The sequence below is a fragment of the Camelus ferus genome, chromosome 20 (assembly GCF_009834535.1).
Source record: "Camelus ferus isolate YT-003-E chromosome 20, BCGSAC_Cfer_1.0, whole genome shotgun sequence".
NCBI classification, from domain to species: domain Eukaryota; kingdom Metazoa; phylum Chordata; class Mammalia; order Artiodactyla; family Camelidae; genus Camelus; species Camelus ferus.
Genome location: NC_045715.1, coordinates 13,702,427 through 13,711,434, shown reverse-complemented (window position 1 = coordinate 13,711,434; position 9,008 = coordinate 13,702,427). Strand labels below are relative to the sequence as shown.

At 47.0% G+C, this 9,008-nt stretch overlaps 1 long non-coding RNA gene across 1 annotated transcript; it reads right to left on the bottom strand.

Annotated features, from left to right (window-relative positions):
* Positions 1-5,908: 5,908 nt before the first annotated feature.
* On the bottom strand, positions 5,909-7,404 carry LOC106729293. Its single transcript, XR_004313466.1, has 3 exons — positions 7,325-7,404; positions 6,735-6,848; positions 5,909-6,316 (listed from the first exon to the last, which is right to left on the bottom strand). It is a non-coding gene; the product is annotated as an uncharacterized LOC106729293 (long non-coding RNA).
* Between the last annotated feature and the right edge of the window lie 1,604 nt (positions 7,405-9,008).

Here is a 9,008-nt window from a genome sequence, read left to right as displayed (position 1 = left end):
ATTTGTTCCTGGTTTCGACCTGCAATTCATCCCACCCAGTGCTCTGTCCTAGGTTTTAGCTAATGGGTAGCCCTGGTTCTGCTGGACGTCAATCTTAGGCGAGTGAGGTAATCCAAAATATTCTCTCTCTCTCTCTGTCTCTTTCATTCAGCAACATCTTATGAGCAGCTACCATGAGCAAGGCATTGTTATGCACTGTGGAAGACACACAACACATGAGACACAATCACTGCCTTGGAATTTAGTAGGGAAAATAAAATATGATTACATAGACCTAAATATAAGGTAGTTAATAATAATTACTATAAGACAAGATAAATTAAAGTGGGAGAGGGGTGTTCTGGCAGCAGAGATATTTAATATAAGGCCATAAATTATTAATACATTATGCATGAATTTAATCTAAATTCTTGAACATTTTCCTTTCTACTCCTCTTCTAACCCAGGACTTCCTTTTATTGACATGTGGTCATAAGTTATTTTGTCTTCAAAGACAAAGTTTCAAGTTCGATCCTTCTTCCTTTTGTAACGAAATTGTTTTTAAGAAATGAGTACATAGCTAGGTGCTGACTGAGGACTTCAACAGCCCTGAGTCGAAAGTAGATTAGTGTGCAAAGAGGCAACTCTGGGTTAGCAAGAAGTATGACTCATAGGTAGGATGAAATATTGGGTGCTATTTCTAATTCTGTCCCTTGTTCACTGGGCAGTCACTTAACTGCTCTATATTTTAGTTTTCCTAAGCAATAAAATGCAGATAATAAGATTTCAGCAGCCATTATAGGAAATTTATGATCGAAAGGGTCTTTAAAATCTTAGTATTTTAAAAAGCACCGTTTGGTCAATGTTCAGCTATAATATTACAGGGAGATGACTTCAGGTTCTTTCAAAGTAACATTATGAAAATTTTACAAACGTATAAAAATATTTTAAACATTATATAACTTGTGTTTAGTCATTGCTCCGTGATTTAATTCATGCTATCTTCTTCCTTTTTGAAGCATTTCATTTTCTTGGGAAAAAAAAAAAGTTCATATGATTTAAAGATTTAAAAAAACGCCCTCTGGACATCCCACCTTCTGGGGGCCCCTGTCTCTGTGGGCCATTGACGTCGTCTGAACTTAGACTTGCCTTTAGGGCAGGAGAAAGGCCCTCCTGCAATAAAGCTGAGCAGTTTTCATGATCATTCTGAAGGTGACCTGTTCTCAACACTGCTGGGGACTCCTGGGCGAAAGTCAGCTTTAACAGCCCTCCGACTTTGAAGCAGAGCATGTGACACACATTTCCCCCCCTTTCCAGTTCATGCTTTTGTCACAAAGCAAACTGTATGGGCCCATTCAGGTTGGCAGTGAGGAGGAAAAAAAACCTACCAAGTGAATGCCCGTAAGGTGTGGCACCTTAGAAATTCCAATCAACATTTGCTTGGCTGGTACATGGTTCTATTTCAAGTTAAGAAACAAATTCTCATGGCTAACTGCTTGGATACTATGTTTCCCAAGAGTTTTTTTAACCAAAGAATCAATATGGCATTCATTCCTCTGGATGGATCTCCACCCAAATTGTCTCAGCAAATAAACTTCGCTTTGTGTTTTATTAAGAAAATGGAAGCTATCAGACTGTTCCACCCATAGACTCGGCAAGCGGGGCCCTGCCCTGAAGCCTGTGCTTTGCAGGGCACCATTCTGGCCTCTGCCACCTGGGCTCCTCCCTACAGGGTAAGGGTGTGTGGCGCAAAGGGGACATGTCCATCCAGAGCCTGCTTTGGGTACTTTCCTGGGCACTCATCCCAAATGCTGTAAGTATGCTATACCCCAGAATTCCTCGCACAGATAGCCATGGGCCTCTTTCCCAAATCCTTTCTCCCAAAGATGGATGAACCCACTGTGTGTCCATCTCTAGACCCAAGGGGTGGCCGGGGAAGGGATGGCTGTTTGCCTGGGCACACAGGCTTGGATGAACACAAGTGTGACCTGTCAGGTGCCTTGGGGTACCACGAGGAGGAAGAGAGGACGACTGGGTCATGGGCTGATTCTGGCTCTCCCGTGCCTCTGTGTTCCTGTGTGGAATGCTGAGGCATGAAGATCCTAAAATAGAACGTGGCTTCCCAAGTTTTAAAGAAGGTATTTTTGTCAAGATATCTAGCCTACCAATGGGACATATTCTCTTTACCTGGTTTTGGAGTTTGATTTGTAAGTTTTAAATATCCAGACATAGATACGTGAGCATCGGTTTGTTCTCAGAAAATGCTAGGGGTGGTATATGACCACATACGGCCTTCCTTCACTTCCTGTCTGAAGTAGTTTTGAACCCATTCTTCCACCAGGAGATAGGGCGCCCCTTCTGAGGTTCAAGTGTACCCCTTGATTCCAACTCTCATATCATTTCTGGACCTTGTGTCATAAAATCTCCCCTATTTCTATTGGCTAAATTTCCCTCATCTCATCCATAAGACTCTCCTATCCTTAAGAAAAAAAAAACCCCAAAACAAAACAATTCCATTGACACCACCGCCCTCCATGGTGGTAGGGTTTCCCTTCCTTTCAGAGCCAAACTTCCTGCAAGTCTGCTCTACCCTGTATTGTCATAGCATCTCCATCTTGTACTTATTCAAACTTTATCATCTGATTTCTACTTCAGTCAGGCTGTACATTCAAGGGGCCACTTTCATGTTAATTAACTGGCCACCTAGACTTTTCTGGTTATTTGAACTGCTGATATCACCTTCTTGAATCTTGAATTCATTGGCTTTAATTACACCAGATTGTGCGGGTTCTTAATGCTTCTTCTATGATCGTTTCTCCTCTTGGCCTCCCTTAAAAATTGATGAGCACTGGGATTCTGTTCTGTGTTCACTGCTCTTCAGAATCTAGGGAACCTCGGCCATGTGTATTGCTGGCCTCCCATGTGATAAGAACACACATTCCTATTTTTCTAGCTTTAATGTCTGCTTTCACCCTTGAACTCATAGATCCCAATGAATGCTGGTCATCTCCCACTTGAAAAGCCATCCGACACATCAAATTCAACATTGGTCTAGACTCATCATCTTCCCTGTGCACTGTTCTCATTCTTTGTTCATTTTCCCAAGACTGGGAGACCCCCAGGTTTCTCCCCTTCTTATATCAACCTATTGCTAAGTCCTGATAATTCAGCCTCATAAATGCTTCTCAGATCTGTATCATATTTTCCATTTCCATTGCTATACATCTGTCATCATTTCTCTTGAGTCTATATTTGCTACTGGTCTCCCTGCCTTCAATATTGTCTCAACATTGTCTTTATTCATATATTCTCAACCTCTCTGAGTCTCAGTTATCCTTTTCTTTAAAATGGGGGTATTGATAATCCCTACATCCCAGGCCTGTGGATGCAATTAATGAAATAATGCATGTGAAGCACTTAGCCCAATGCCTAGCACGTTGTAGGACTTAGTAAATAGTGTGTGGTCTGACTTGGCCTGAGAATCCTCTCCAGGATCACCTTTAGCTTCTAGGCTTTAGGGAAATACTGGTGCACTTATGCATATTTGGAAGAAAGAGATGTGGGTTGCTCTTAAAATATTAATTACCTGAGAATGAGGACAGCCAAGCATCACTTACACTGATGGTCTTCAGGCCTCCAAGCAGATTTGGGTCTGGAGGGGTTGTAATTCTGCCATCACAGCCCTGGTCATCTCCTTCTATTTGCACGATTCTTGTCCTACACTGAACAGAAGAGCCCAGGGAAGCTGATGATCCTCATTTGTATCAGTTAGGGTTTCAACCTGCTCTGAAATGTTCTTCATTAGGCTTGTAAGCTGGATTTATTTTCATGACTCTTGTACTTGCAGAACTGTCTGCCGCTGCCTTGTTCTGGATGTTTCTCCCTATGGTGCTCGCTCCCTATGCGAGAGGTGCATCTTATTCTTTCTTCCTGTGCCTTCCATTCATGCTATTTTTATAAAACACACGGCTCCTCTCAGCACTTCCACACACATACCTCCAGGCCCGTGTCCATCCTTAAGGAGGTTGGGCCAGAACTTCTCTAAGGTCCCTTTTTCCCTTGAGATTCCTTCTGCTTGGCATCTCCTGCCATCTTCCCTTAAGTGTGCACACAGATTGTTGTTTAAGGCTTGAATCTTTTGGGGGGGGGGTGGTAATTAGGTTTATTTATTTATTTGTTAATGGAGGCCCTGGGGATTGAACCCAGGACCTCATGCATGCTAAGCCCACGCTCTACCACTGACTACCCCGCTGAAGATTTGAATCTGTAAAGGGCTCTGTGCTAAGGCAATCAGCCCTCAGCCTCCACAGTGGACTTAAAGAGAAAACATCTGAAAAGAAAAACACTGGCTTTCCCTTCTTAGAGCAATCGGAAAACCAATGAACAATAAGGAAGGTCTTCCAATTTCGAGGCGTGTGTGGAATCTCTGAGGGGAGAGACATGAGCATGCCAGGCACGAGGCCAGGGGCTCAGCCGCCAAGGTGCTGCGACTTCGCTGGGAGAGAAGAAGTCTGAGACCGGGACAGTGCTGGGCCCCGGCCGGCGAGGCGGGACCTTCCCAAGGCCTGGGCTGGGAGCAGCTACATTAGCATTTCCCATCTCTCCAGAAGGCCTCTGTGTTCCTGGTAACTGTCGAGGGCCCTGCTGAGAGCAGCAGCGTCACAGAAAACTGCTGATGAGGAAACAAAACCCCTTTTCAAGGTGCCACTGCGAAAGTAGAAACATTATTTGGTATTTACTACAGCCCTCACTCCCACGTGGTCTTCTCACAGTAACAAATGTAATTCTGCTAGTAACTGTTTTGGTAAATGAGTCATATTGTAGCAATCTTCATGAATCAAAGCTAATTATATTTTTACTCAGCTAGCACTGGTTAAGAAAACTCCCTCATTCTTCAATTAGCGGTCTTTTCACTCTGGTATTTATCTAGAGGGTCTTCCGCATAATTTTAACCTAGTTCCTTGCTCCCTTTTCCCTGTCAGTTAATGTCTTTTTGGATTTTAATGCCTCCTCATGTTTTCTTGTGTTTTCTTCATCCTTGTTCTTCTTTTTACATTTGTAGGAAACCACTGCAGTGAATTAAACCAGGCCTGCCTGGAGGAGACAGAGATAATAGTCTTCCACAGCCAGGAGAGTTATTTATAAACCACAACATTAGTTTTTCACTCTGGAAAGAGAAGACTGTTGTTCACGTCGCGTCTGTCTTTGACTAACTTAAAATCTTCCTCAAGATGACCATGGAGTTGAAATTGGATTACTACTAATTACAGCTACTGCTCTTGCACATAGGTACCCCAAACTGTCAATGGCTTTACACACATTTAGCTCCTGATAGGTCACAATGACTCCATGAATGAATTGTTATTTCCCCCATTTTACAGATGAGCAAACTGAGGCTCTGAGGTTAAGTAATTTGCCCAAGGCTAGAGCTGCAGCAGAGCTGTTTCTGATCCTAGGAGCTAGTTTTGCTTCTAACAGCTATTATATACCACCCACCTCGTTCCCTTCCCTTACTTCTCCAGTAGGGTGCACTGGGGCTTGAGTCATCTCGCTGCTCTTGGCCTGTTTCAAAGTGAACATAGGTCATCAGACTTTTGATCTAGATGGCTGGAGCCAGCTGTGATTGACTCCAGGTCATAAAACTGAGCTGAGCCGGACCACCTCTCTGGTCTCCACTTCCTCACCCACATTTCCTTTACCTGAAGATGCCAGGGCCTTTGCAAAACTGGAATACAGATCAACATGTCTTGAAGGCCTTTGAGCTTCCATTTTGTGCCCCGCTGTCCTCTCCATGGTCCCTGCCGCTCTAAAAACCACCCAAGGCAGGCCTCACCCATCAGAGATTCCAGTTTCTTTGGCCTAGGATTGGGCCTGGGCACACTTGCTTCTCAAACCTGAACATGTGGGGGAATCTGGCTCAGCTGACAGGGTGGGACCTAGAGTTTGCATTCCTAACAAGCTCATGGGGACTGTGAGACTTGAGAGATTCAGGTTCAATTCGTCAGAGGTGGGGCCCAGTCATCAGCATTTTCAAACATGCCAATGATTACAATGAGCAGCCCAGTTTGGGACCCTCCCATGTGGGGCTGCCTCTCTGTTTCTCCACGTCAGAACTTGCTCTCAGGTGTGTTGTGTTTTCAGGCCAAAATGTGGAACAGTGTGAGTCAGGAGGGTTTTTCTGAGCATCTCACCGTCTCTAGACAACCCTCTTACCCCACTGAAGACTTGCCTTCTCCCAGACCTCCACCAACGCACAGACCCAAAAGGCTTAGCTGTTTACCTGCCAGGTGACTTTGGCCGGATCTGGTTTCCACCCTGGGCCTCAGTTTCTTCATTGCTAACAAAAGAAAATTGAGCCAAATGAGCATGAAGTTCTGTGATTCCTCGAGACACTCTCAGTTCCACTAAACAGGGCTGTCTTCCTTCTCCGGGGGGAAGGGTTGATGGGGCCTTGGGAACTGAGTGCGTGGGCCGTTGAGGCTCCTTGAGTGGGTGGAGGAGGAGGTGGCACTGCTGGCCGGGCCGCTTTCCCGCTGAGGATCCTTCACGCCACCACACGGCCAGGCTGAGGATGGACCCTGTAAGGCCTCAGCCACGGAACCACTCCTTGGCCAATCATCTGGGCCTCAAGGAATAATCGGCCATGAAGTGTGACCACTGAAAAGTGCCCGTCGTCCCCTTAGCCATTTTCCAGGGTGGTGAACAAGGGGTGGGGAGGGGATGCCTGCAAAGACGCTGCTTGACGCGTTTCTCACCTGAGAGCAGCCCTGGCCGCATCCATTCCTCCCCGCGAAAGCAGCGCGCCCGCGGACCGACGTGACTGCACGGTTTTCCAGGGAATTCGTCGGCATCTTTCATGTCAATGATATCTGTGAGAAACAGGAAACTGTTTTCCCATCTCATTCACATAATAGATAAAATGAGAAATTGGCTGCTGGATGAGCAACCTGGGGGCTGTTCATTTTGTCCCAATAAATAAGACTCCGCGGCTGCCGGCGCTGCTGGTGTGGCTGCGCCTGGGTGCGCATGCGCGCACCACAGGTCGCTTTTGGGATCCCCCACCAGCTTCACCCCCCGAGATGTTTCTTTTTGTGCTTTCTTCTCCACCCTACCGAAGGCTTTCCCAGCCCAGAGAGCATCAGAATCTGTGGAGTTGTGTGCCCAGTTAAAGCTTTGCCTCTGGGCCACCATAGGGACCCCCCGCCCCTTTTGAGCCACCGTCCCCACACCTCCACCTCCTGGGAGCTAAACCCTGCACCTCAGGTGTGGTCCAAGCGCCCACAGCGTGGGCATCACCTGAGTGCTTGTTGGAAATGTAGTCTCTGCGGCCCCACCCCAGACTTACTGAGTCAGAGTCTGCATTTCAACAGGATTCCCAGGTGATTCATTCCTGTGCGCGTTCAAATTTGAATATCGCAGATCTGAAAAAACGAAAATGGATTTCGTCAACCCAGGAGATGGGGAGTCGGAGAGACTGCTTGATTTCCAGGGCTTCCGAGCAGCATCCGCCTCCCAAGTCACTCTCTGGGATGGGCACTAGGTTGCGCTGTCAGCAACCTGAGACTACAGAGGGGAAGCGGCTGAGGGTGCCCACGTGGGAAGGGCACTGGTATGTGCATTCGTGCCCACACACGCCCTGGCGTCCTGGGAGGGAAGGGCTCTGCTCCTCTCGCGCACAGCAGGAGGGGACAGGGATGTGCCTTTAGGTTTTACTTTCCCTGGACTGCCCTCTTCACAGTCATGCCTAAAGCTCTTGAGAAACCGACGGGGGTGTGGGTGGTGGGAACGTGAAGATGGCGAGCGAAACTGGAATAATGTGACACTCAGGTTAGAGGTGAGGGGTCCTCGCTGCCTGTGTGTGGATTCATGGTAGACGCCATGCTAGTTTGCTAGGGCCGTGGTCACAAAGCACCACCAACTGGGTGGCTTAAACAGCAGAAATTTGTTCTCTCACGGTTCTGGAGGCCAGAAGCCTGAGATCAAGGTGCCGGCAGGGTTGGTTCTTCCTGGAGACTGAGGGATCTGCCCCCTGCCTCTCTCCTGGCTGCTGCAGTTTGCAGCCATCATTGGCACTTCCTGGCCATAGATGCAGCACCCGGATCTCTGCCTTCATCTTCCCGTGGCATCTCCCCAGGTGCCGTGCCCACAGTTCCCTTTTTACAAGGATGCCAGTCAGACTGGATTAGGGTGCACCCTCAAGACCTCATTGTAGCTTTATCTGCAAAGACCCTCTTTCTGAATAAGGTCGCCTTCTGCGGTAGCAAGAACAAGGATCTCCACATCCTTAACTGGAGGGGGGGCCACAATGCAGTCCCCAACGGATGTGTACATAAAGATTCCACGTAAGCTGCCCCTCCCGTTGCTGGGAGAGGGGAACTTTTCTTGCTCACTCCTACCCTCCTTTTGGAAGCTTCTGGGGTGACGAGGGTGGCCCCGGTCGAGAGGACGGCACGGGCAGTGCAGCTGGAAGAAAGGTGTAGCCATGCCGGGCTTTGTTGCTGTTGTTGTTGTTGTTTCATGTTTAGAAAACTAAAGAAAGGGAAATCAATTACGGGGCCTACCTGAATTTTATTTCCTCACCAAAAACCAAATTACTCAGCAAACTTATCGCTGGCTGTTGCAGGCTTCGGTATTAAAGAAAACAATCAGGCGGGCAGGATTAATCTCTGACAGCTGCCTTATCTTTAACTTGCACCTTTGTTATTTTCTGATGAGCTTCTCCCTTTTTGCTGCCACGTTGTACCATACCTCACTGGTTCCTTTCATTTTATCATCAGGCAAGAGCGGAGGACCTTTCAGTTTATTAAAAAAACCTTTATTTGTGAAGAACAAAGAGGGGGGGAAAAGGCAAACAATGAGGTCAGACAATCTCCTTCCTGCCAGGAGTCACTCACCTGTTATTTAGAGTGTTATCAGTTAGGGGAGACTTGCATTGTGGAAAATGAGGCTGTGACAGGCCATTCGGTTACACACACACACACACAAACCTGACTGACATACATCAACCTCCACAAAAGGTCCTTGACTGG